At 41.3% G+C, this 10,887-nt stretch overlaps 1 long non-coding RNA gene across 2 annotated transcripts; it reads right to left on the reverse strand.

Annotated features, from left to right (window-relative positions):
• Positions 1 to 295: 295 nt before the first annotated feature.
• On the reverse strand, positions 296 to 6,611 carry LOC144534814 (uncharacterized). 2 transcript variants are annotated; one of them, XR_013503611.1, is made up of 4 exons: positions 6,456 to 6,611; positions 5,725 to 5,811; positions 3,270 to 3,375; positions 296 to 2,390 (listed from the first exon to the last, which is right to left on the reverse strand). It is a non-coding gene; the product is annotated as an uncharacterized LOC144534814 (long non-coding RNA). The 2 variants fall into 2 exon arrangements; XR_013503610.1 differs by lacking the exon at positions 5,725 to 5,811 and having other exon boundaries at positions 6,456 to 6,596.
• Positions 6,612 to 10,887: the final 4,276 nt, after the last annotated feature.

A 10,887-nucleotide genomic window follows, 5' to 3' on the forward strand; every position in this document is an offset into this window, starting at 1 on the left:
ATATATATTTTAAAGATAAGCACTATTTAGATCATTTCTCCCCCTTTTTCGCCATTTCCGTTTGAGAAGGGACTATACCAATGAGGGACTAATGGGTATGACTCAGTGTGACACACAAATGCACCCATCAGAGACCACTCATTCTGGATTGCAAAATGAGACACTTAATGCACTCATGTATGCAATATGATACACACTTTGCTTAAACAATCACTCCACTCCCCGCAAACCCATGATTATGTATACAAGTCATATTATATAATTACATATCAGAGAGAACCGAGGAATTACTTAATTGTGTGCAGTACTTTTTATAATTACACCTGAAAGTCTATTTAAAAATAAAAATCACACTCATCTTTAGACTCCAAAATACAGAGATGATATCTAGAAAAAGCTTTTTGGTCGACCGCAGCAGTGTGATTCACCCCGCTCTCGTATTTCCCCCTCCCTCTCTGCTATCTCTCTTTCTCTGTCTGTGTGTATGTGTCACATCCTGACACCTGTGTGTAGGTGTGGACCAGGGCACAGGTGCAGGTGCAACCTCTCAGGGCCTATTTTAGTATTGGGACAGATATTTTTTGCATGTGTCTGCATGCAGCAGCAGCAGTGTGTGTGTGTGTGTGTGTGTGTGTGTGTGTGTGTGTAGATGTGGCTTGCTTGATCGAACCGTGCTGAGTGGTATGTGGTTGGGCCAGCTAGCAGTTTCCCAGCGCCCGCCTATGTTTTTGCATGCTGTTGTGTTTTTTTCGAGTGTGAGAGAGGAGATAACCTTTTAATAAAGTTTTTCCGTCATCTGCAATGATGTATTGACATGTTTATCTCTGCCACATTGAGAAGCCGTTATCACGAACTGTGGTTATGAGTCCATTATATGTAGGTAGAGATTTGCTGGGGAAAATTACAGCATTTAATGCAGTTACATTGAAATGACATTTCGAAGTAGCTGCATGAGTATGTGTATGTTTTTCTGTGTATTCCTTTGTAATAGATTAAAATGGGGCATGGAAATGCATGGTACTCTCATATACGCATCCATACACAAACACAGTGAGGCAGAGCAGGACAGGAACCAGGCTGTGTGTGCCCTTCAGACAGAGCCTATTGTCTGCAGATGGGCCTTTAATGGCCCCACAGCTGGCCACAAAGAGCGTACCGCTCCAGCTCGCTGCTATGCCTCTCACTCTGTCACCCTGAAGAGAGGAGGCAGCTCAGAGGCACACCAACACCACTGTGTATATGCATGATATGTTATTCTATTATGCCCTTACATGCAGGTATTTTCCTTCTTGTCAAATTCTTTATGATTTAAAATTGATAAAGAGAAACCAATCGCGGTTTATCGCCAAACCATTTAAAGAAAACGATAGATAAACACGTGGCTCTGTGGACGAGTGGGCTTAAAACGGATAGAGAGAGGTGCTGCTTGTTTATCAGAAGTATTCTGCACTCTTACACACACACACACACACACACACACACACACACACACACACACACGCATGTCCCAACCACTACCTCTAACTCCGTCCTGTACTGCCGCCTAATGCAAAAGGCAGCGCCCACGCAAAAGAAACAAACACACCAAAAAGACACCTTGCAGAGATGTGCACCCACACAAATTTCTTGCACTCTGATACGCTCTGTATTGTGTCCTCCTTTCACAGCTTTTCAGTTATCTTCCCCTTGACAGCTTTAATAGATTTTACCGTATGTATATACTGTGTATGTATACATAATTGAAAATAGCATTGTTTCAGACCATTTCCTCTTTAACTGCTATGCCACTAAATAATTAGTTTCTTTAGACACCAACACGGCTTTGTTTGGTGAGCTATATAAATAGAACAATAGCAGAGAGTGGTGTATTCTGGTGCTGTCCTACCAGCTGGAGAATTGTTGTGACTTGTTGTCCTGTTCCTCACATAATTACTTTTCTAGATTGTAGAGGTAGTAGACACACAATTGGATATGTGTGAGTGTGTGTGTGTGTGTGTGGGGGGGGGGGGTTGTGTGTATCTTCTGTTGCATGTGTGATAGCGAGGGGAAAACAGAACTCGCTTTTCTATATGGCCTGTACATTTCTTCCTGATGATATGAGAGTTGTGTGCAGGGTTTTGCAGATGCCAGATGTGTTTGCATCCCCTCCCTTGCTCTCCCCTTCCCCTCCCTCTGGTTCCTGCATGGGTGCAGGGTCTCAATCAGAGCATCAGGGCTCCAGGAACCGAAGCACAGCAGTCTCTCTGTGCTGCCCAGAGAAGTGCAGCCTTGTCTGGGTCGGTGCATCTGCAGCCTGGGGGCGAGCTGGGGGAAGAGGGCGAACCCTGGTGCCCCTGCATGCTGGTTTCACTCGAGGTCTTCTCTGTCGGCGCAGCCTAACCCCCTGAACTCTGGGGGAGAAACACAAGCTTATTCCAGAGTGTCATAAGTTTGACAGGTGGATGACACATTAAATCATTTATACCAACTGTATCCCCAAACAGGTTAGTTTGGAGAAGTAATACCCTCATTAAAAATAAAATTAAAAAAACAAGCTCACACAGGCTCATACATACACAAGTGGACGTTCTTTCCCATAGAGAAAATGTCACAAGCCTGTTCATCCTTTCCACTGGGAATAGCAATGGGTTAAGGGTGGGGGTGGAGGGCAGCACGTGCTGCAGGGCCTAGTTGGCTTGCTAACTGGCCCACAGGCTTTCTGGCTGACGGCCCACACTGTGACACTCTGCACCTGGGAGCCTGTGTGTTGTCAGCCATGCTAGCTAGCTCGAGCTACCACCACATGACACACAGGAAACACAGAAATAACTGCTTAGTGTCTTCAGCACAGTAACCACTTAACTGGGGGTGTGCTGCTGACAGAAAGGAGTTGCAGAGAGGAGTTAAAGGAAAGTAGAAGATGGAGGAATACTGGTTGGAATGGGACAGGATGATAGCATTAGTATGTAAGAATAGAAAACTGGAAAGGAAAGTGAAACACAAAGATGTTAAGGCACTTGCACCTGTGCAGTCTCGTGTTAGAGGAAGACTCCAATGGCCTTGATTCAGATACTATATCAACTAGTGCATTTACATATTCACTGACAGATGCAGTACATTCTGTTCATCTTGTTTTTTCTTTAATCAAGCCCATACAAAGATGATTGCGCAACAATGAAAGATTGACATTTTACAGCTGAGGCTGTTAACTGTCAGTTCATTTTCCAAAACCTCTTTTTTATGTTAATTTCCTGGCATTATCTGCTGTCCTTGAGTCGTCTGAGCCTCACCTCGCACAGGTGTTGGAATCGAAGCTACCGACAAGCCCTCGATTAGAGCTCTACACAGGAAAGTGTTGTGCAACATTTGGTCTTTCAGGTGGTGGTAGTCTCCATTCTGAGGAAAGAGGACAAAAACAGGACACACACTGTTTGTATTGCAACATGCACAAACCATGTTTTCTGTATGCCAGCTAATTTTTTGCCAACAGTGCAGATTCAATCTTGTTGTGTTCGGTTTTCAAGTAAGAGCCAGCATAGGATGTTGCATGATGGTGGTATTGTCTGGTATGACTGGATATATGTTTCTGTCAGTGTTAGAGATGTGAAGGAAATGAGTAAATAGAGGGAGAGAAAAAGAGAAGGGAGGAGAGATGCTGGCTGCACCAGGAGGAAGCTGGGTCTGATGCTTCTCCATGCAGCTGCTCCCAAACACCCACACTCTTCCTGTTGGAGTGTGTGTGTTTTTGTGTATAGATTTAGTGGCTTACTTCCACATACGCAAAGAGAAACCTAGTAGTTCTAGTAGTAGTAGTATTCTCCAGACTTTTTACTGATGTACTCATTTTAGTGAACATATATTAGAATATTTCGGGCCATATTATGCCAGTAGTCTTGCACTTTGTTAAATATCTCTAAAGAAAAATAGAATACATTTTAAACCCTGCGCTGTGAAGACAGATCAATCACCTACAATCAAACAGAAAACTGGCTTAGAACAAAAAGAGTTCAGTGGTGCAGCTTAAAAAGCTCTTGGTAAGTAGAACTTCAGGTATCCAACAGAAAATGGAGTCTAAAATAGCTGATGTAGGTTTCTTCTACCTGGTTGAGGCCCTCTGAGTCTTTTCAAAGAAACATTGGCCTCAAAAAACATCCGCTGGTGGAAACACTGGCCTGACAATCAGTGAATGGAAAGGTTTGAGGTGATAATGTGGCCACACTGAGGTGTCAGCTGTGTGTGTGTGTGTGTGTGTACTGTAGGTGGTGGCCTTTCTAAGTTTCCATCACAATGAAATGCCAGGGCTTTTGCTTCTGGTGCACCTTAGTATCTGTTCAGGTTGACCTCTGACATGTCCACTACATTTTTTTGGCTTAACTTCCATCATGTACAAGCTTTTGGCTTCATAACTTCTATTTCAAATGCTAGAAACTAAATACTTTCAATTAAAAAATATAAGCAGTTGCATAATAGAAATATATCAACAGTAAGACAAATTATTGAGCAAATGCATTTTGAATAAAATGGGGATTGTTAATGACATTACAATTACATTTTGCCCCTGTAATAATATTAACGAATAACAAACTAAAGCCAGTTTAAATTGGATTTGTTTTATCAATGATGTAATTTCTGCGAGCAGGCCAATAGCAAACTGAAACTTTTCTTTACAGTCAGATCAACATAAAGTCAACATATTTAATAGAACTAAACTAAACACACATTTGTCATGAAGATAACATTGTCAGTTCCGCTGTTACAGCATATCCAAATATGTAAACCATAGCCAGCGTGTCAACTGATCAAATGCTGCCCAAATATTGAGAAATCAAATTGGAAACTGTCATGTCTTTGTGTTGTTCTTCATAATGTGAGTGCTGGTGGTGCTGAGGCAGGATACAGTACATCTGCTTCACGCTCCATAATGATGGGGGGGAACAGCTCGTGTTCAGCAACAAAACTGTGTGACAGACTTACATTACAGCAGTGCCAGTTTAAAGTGGATTGCTATTATTGAAGGAAAATAGAATTTGGGGGGAAATTAAAGAACAGGATTTGTTTTTCAAAATGTTTGGGGTGATTTTTGACTAAAGGCACACATTTTGTTGTAAATTCCTGAGTCTGAAAGAAAAATAAATGTAAAATGCATTTCCACTTAAGTATGAAGGGTGTTAGTAAATATTTTGATTCTATTCTGAACCCCACTACTCTGTTCACTGTTGTCAGGGCTGTAAGATAGGTGATGTCAAAAATAGAGCTGAACATGAATCATTTTGATAACGGATGAATGCAGAATAATGCCAAACATAACCAAGTTCCAGCCTTTCAATTGTGCGGAATATTTTGGGTTTTTTGGACTGTTGGTCGGAGCAATTTAAAGAAGTTACCTTGGACTTTAGTAAATTGTAATGGACATTTTATAGACAAAATTAATTGAACAATAAAATAATCATTAGTTGTAGCCGGAGTTAAATAGTTTAGTACATTATTTTGTTTAGTCACAGGGCTATTTCATTTGATTTCATTTTATTATTGCTGTTTGCAGAAAGAATTAAGTACTTCTGAACTTCCCCAAGAATCAAAATAGTCAAAATAAAGTTTAGAGATGTTTAAGAGATGAACAGTATATTTTGTGTATCTATGATTTAGAAGAAACATGAATGGAGAGCCCTGTGATGGCTTCCAATGCCTACTAACTCACTACGTACATGAAAGTCATATATTACTATCTCCTTTGATGACGAATACCTTTTCCTCCTCTTCAGCCTCTTCTCCTCTACTTTTATTTAAAAAAGCTTCTCCGTCTGTCACATTCTTTTCCCCCTTCTCTTGGGGCTGTGTGAGATGAGCACAAGACAGGGGAGAGTGTGAGTTGTGGTGAGCCACAGACCAAAATAACTGGTACTTTTTTATAAGAACACATGTGCATCCACCCACACATAAAGTCACACATGCCTGCACAGTGACACACACACATTCGCACAGACAGACGTCCCTTTTACTTGATCCCTGGAGAGAGGTGTAGTTGGATATATTTTGGCTGTGCCAGGGGAGATGTAGTGTGTTGATATCCAGTGCTGGAAATGGACCTCCACGGAGAGTGAAGTAGGCCATGTGTAGATGCTGTTTATGAGCTAAGAAATTCTAAGTTTTGTCAACTATCTAAACTTCAAACTAGAACATAATGTTCAGACATAAAGTAATTGTTTCATTCTTTTAGTTTCCACTTTTTTCTCTAATCAGCTGCGAGATACTAACTAACTAACTCTCCATATCTGTCTCACTTTCTCTCTGTTGCCTTCTCTGGTGATAGATCCTGCAGCCTCCCTGTCAAGCTGGCATAGTGGCATCATTCTAAAACTAGTATTAGGCATTTCCTGCTGCGTCCGTTGGCGTGTGTGTGTGTGTGTGTGTGTGTGTGTGTGTGTGTGTGTGTGCGTGCGTGCGTGTGTGTGTGTGTGTGTCGGGGCGGAACGCACCTGGTCCGCGCAGCTGTGGGGATCCTAGCAGGGGGGCAGAGAGACAGAAAGAGAGAGATAGAGGAAGGAGAGAAGAGAGAGGGATGGGAGGAGACGAAAAGGGGCCCTGTGTGCTGTACTGGGGACCCGACGAGTTCAAATAGAAAGAAAGATGTGGGGAGAAATGGAGGGACACGATTTCTAGGCACAGTAGCTTAACATGCACAGGCTTACATTGTATCCATGAAGTTGATGGAACTGTCCTTTAAAAAGGAGTTATTCTGTTGTCTGTTGAAGACAGATTTGTAAGGGAAAGTTTTTGCATCAGCCACATGTGACAGAAATTAGTGTGCTGTTTCTTTTCTCTGGTAGAGGTCTGACAATAATCTTAAACATTCCACTCAGTCTAATAAATCAACCCTGTGTATATAACATTATTATATAAGACCTTGAGAAATGTTCATATTCATCCCTCACCCAGTTGGTTTCAAAATATTGCATGTCAAATCGAAAGGTAAATCTATTGTGGTTAAAAAAAAAAAAAACTGATTTACATATTTTTGAGATTCGTGGTTTGTCTGCCTAGTCGCCTCCTTCTATTCCTGAGTCCCAAATACATAACTGGAAATTATGTCAGTTCATGCAGTTCCTCTGTCCTTCTGCAGAGGGGGCAAGGAATCTGGGAGGAAACAAGAATGGAAGCAGTGATAGAAAGATTTTTACAGTGCAGAATAAGTGTGAGCAAATAGGGCCAACGATAAAAGGAAACCAGTAGGAACCAGCGACCCTATGGGGAAACAAACAAATGTGTCGATCAGGCGTTTTCATTCAAACTGCAGAGAGCTCCTCCAGGATATTGCGAGAGCACAGATGCGCTCACACACACAGGGTCTATTTCACAGCTGGATGACCAAGGAGCGGTATGCACCGGGAAGGTCAAATGACCAGGTCAAAGGTCAAGCCACAGAGAGCTGCAATAGGGGAGGGGGGGGGCATCAGGGCATCAAGCACACCATGCACACACATTTATTAAAGTCATCATCAACACTGTTGCAACTGCTGTGCCTTTGCTCCAGATGGGCAAAGGAGGCAGAGAATGTCTGTCTGTCTGTCTGTCTGTCTGTATATAGAGGCAGTTTGGTCTGATGTAAAATGCTGGACACACACACACACACACACACACACACACACACACACACACAAACAGACATCTTCATCAGCATGTGAGTCAGAGTTGGGGTCATTTGATAAGAAGTCAGGCGGGACAACATGGGTCAACATCAAAGCAGCAAATTAGTAGATCAGTTCCTAATATTTACTTCACTCTTTGGAGGTTAAAGGTTTAAAACCAAACTTTTGCCATAGAGTATAGTATATTATGTCAAAAAGCTTATTGTATTTTACTGATAATGTTTTAGGGTGAAATGGATATCTGATTATGTGTTTGATCACTCCTTAAGTTTTAATTGTAGATTCTAATGTTTTTATGTGTGTTGAAGTGAGACTATGTAACTTTTGGAATCTGAAATAAAACTTAAATACATCTTATCTGTACAGATGAAAAGTTAAATGCATAAGAAATAAAATGCACCCTTGTTCTATTCACCACACTCTGGAGATACAGCCTTACTTGATCTGGTGTGACCAGTAGCTTATGGGGGCTAATGTTAGCCAACTTTCCATATATAATTGTCGCTTGACTGCTGTTTAGCAAAAGTTACAGTCTCATTTTAATTGTAAGTTCTTAAGAACTCTATGAACTACTAACTGTGGCCTTATTCTGTGTTTCCTAATTCTCACAGGAAATCCAGAATAGCTCCTTCTTAATAATATTCAGGAGATGTCGGGTCACAGCAGGTGAAATTAAACAAGTCTTAATTGCCTAGAAGTGACCGGACTAATGCATTACGCATTGGTGTGCTGGTAAGTGCTCTAATTACAGCAAAGTGGATTTAGCACCTATTTCAAAATGCCCAATCGCTACATAATGTGACCTTTGAAAGAATACAATGTGTGTGTGCGTGTAAGTGCAGAGTGGACTTGGTTTTTGCCGTTTCTTAATGTGGCTGTAAAGATAATGTGGACAGTCTATTTTGAAAGTGAAGTATTTAAAATATTGAGTTACATGGGATTTGTGGCCTCTTAAATGAGGAAAACAGCCAAGACATCAAGGGGGAAAAGTTGCTTGAGAGCTGTCTTAAGATCTGTGTGAACGTTTTCGTGTGGGTTTTCTAGCTTCTATGTTTATTCCTATGTGACAAGGACTTATTAACACTTGTCAAGTCCATTTTATATATGTGTGTGTGTGTGTGTGTGTGTGTATATTGTATACCTTTTATAAGCTAGGGTTTGTTTAATGGAAAACTGCATCCAATGCCAAACCTCCTGTTCTCTCACAAACAACAGCCAGGCAATCATGTTTTTGGCTAATTCAATAGAATCAAAATGTTTCAGCTGGGGGTTTTTATGGCAGCAAACTGTGAAAGCTACACTCTTTTCCCGTAACGTAAAGCAATAACCACTAAACTCTCTTCTTTCCTCCACTTATCTAACAGCTACGTTGTTGTTCGGTTTGTTATTTTTACTTCAAATTAGCTGTAACACACATGATCTTATCAGCACATTAAGATATGCTAAGTAACGTGCATGGTCAACGATGCGCGTTAGTGACCCCTGAGTTCAATTAGCCCCGGCATGCAGCCTAATTTCACAGCGTGACCCCTGCTTCTGCTGCTGCAACGACACACTCACACAACTCTCTTAAATGTCTATCTGTGTCCACCGGTGATCAATGCGTGCTTTGGCGGAATGCACCAGCAAGTCGTTCGAGGGAGGGGAACGAGGGAGGGGACCGGGTGAGCGAACGCAGGATCCGAATGGATTACAGAGAGTGGGGGTGAGGAGGAGGAGCAGAGATGCTGTATGGGACAAGAGGTGAGGAAGGTGACATTGTATCCACAGTGATGGATGGATGTTCACTTACAGAGAGATAGTATCTTTAGAGGCTAGATGACCCCTGGCCTAAGCAATAAGGCCTTGTATGAAGATGACAACAACATTTGTTTTGAAACAGGGAGAGAGAGGGATCATGAGGCAGAGATTTGTTTGTGAAGGAGAATAGACTAGTCTCAACAACAACTAAAGAAAGACACTAACAGCAGGCTGGCCTTTCTGAATTTTCCTAACACGTGTTTCAATAGAAATGTCTGTAGAAATTCCTATTGTTGTATACAGTATATATTTACATCACTATTCACTTTAGTTCAGATCTTTAGTGTCCTACAAGATGCTTTAGTAGTGAAGTCTGCGGTGTTCTTTATTGAATTTGAAGACCTTCACTTTTGTTTACATTATCACACGATGTGGTTGTAGAATTATTATTTTTTTTTATCTATCGACCCCGGGAAGAGTAGCTGTTGCTCTGTTAACAGCTAATGGGAATCCAAATAAATAAACAAATACGTTATGTAGCACAATATCTTTCCCTAGAAAATAATGATGTAATTGGTATTTTGTTGCTAAGGTTATAGTGGGATCATATTAGTTTTTGCTCATATGCAGTTAATATGAACACATAATATAAAGGCATAGTTTTGCTTAATTTGTATTGAAACATATTTGCATCCTCATAAACAGAGGTGGACTCAAAGGCAAAAGTAAGAAGTTGCCTAAAGGCACAGAAGACAAATCCAACAAAACACAAAAATATCAGGTAATATAAGCTTGAGGAGAGGAGATGGAGAAGCCCTCTGCCCTCTCTGTCTCCAGCCAGTCTACTTCAACATCTGGAGCTCACATCAGCCCTCCTTAGAGACTGGCACTGCTGGAGAGAGGGATGAGGAGAGGGATGAGAAGAGGGACAGAGAAAAGAAAAAAGAAGGGAATAATGATATAGAGAAAAGGAGGTGAGAGAACGCTAATAAATGAGATGAGAAAGGTAAAAGACAAAAATGAAGAGAAAAAAATAAGTTGAGGAGAGACAACAAGAAGGAAATGTGCAATCAGTGCAAAATAGAGCTGAACATTAGCTGTTTGTGTTCATACATCTGTTTGTGGTATGTGTGTGTGTGTGTGTGTGTTGTGCTGATGATTTTCCAGTGATCATCTTCGATGCAGAGCAGAGAGAGCATAAACACTGGTTAGCTTCTGTGGCGAAACCCTCTGTGTGGCAGGAAACAGAACAACTTGTGATCTCTGCAAAACACTAATGGAAAAACCTTACTCAGATAGAAAACGTGGGTGTGTATGCATAAAACCAAGTGTGTGTATATGTGCGTGCATTTGAATACCTGCAGGCGAGTGGTAGGGTGGGGGGTGGGTTCTTAAAAGATGAATAAATGCAACATTCACCTGCTTTTGCAGCAATTAACTCAAGAACCACAGACTTTCCTTTAGAGATAACAAGTGAGACTTCCCTTAGAAATGTGCAAACAAAACAGACAAGACAACCCCT

This window comes from Sander vitreus, chromosome 20 (genome assembly GCF_031162955.1).
Source record: "Sander vitreus isolate 19-12246 chromosome 20, sanVit1, whole genome shotgun sequence".
Lineage (NCBI taxonomy): Eukaryota > Metazoa > Chordata > Actinopteri > Perciformes > Percidae > Sander > Sander vitreus.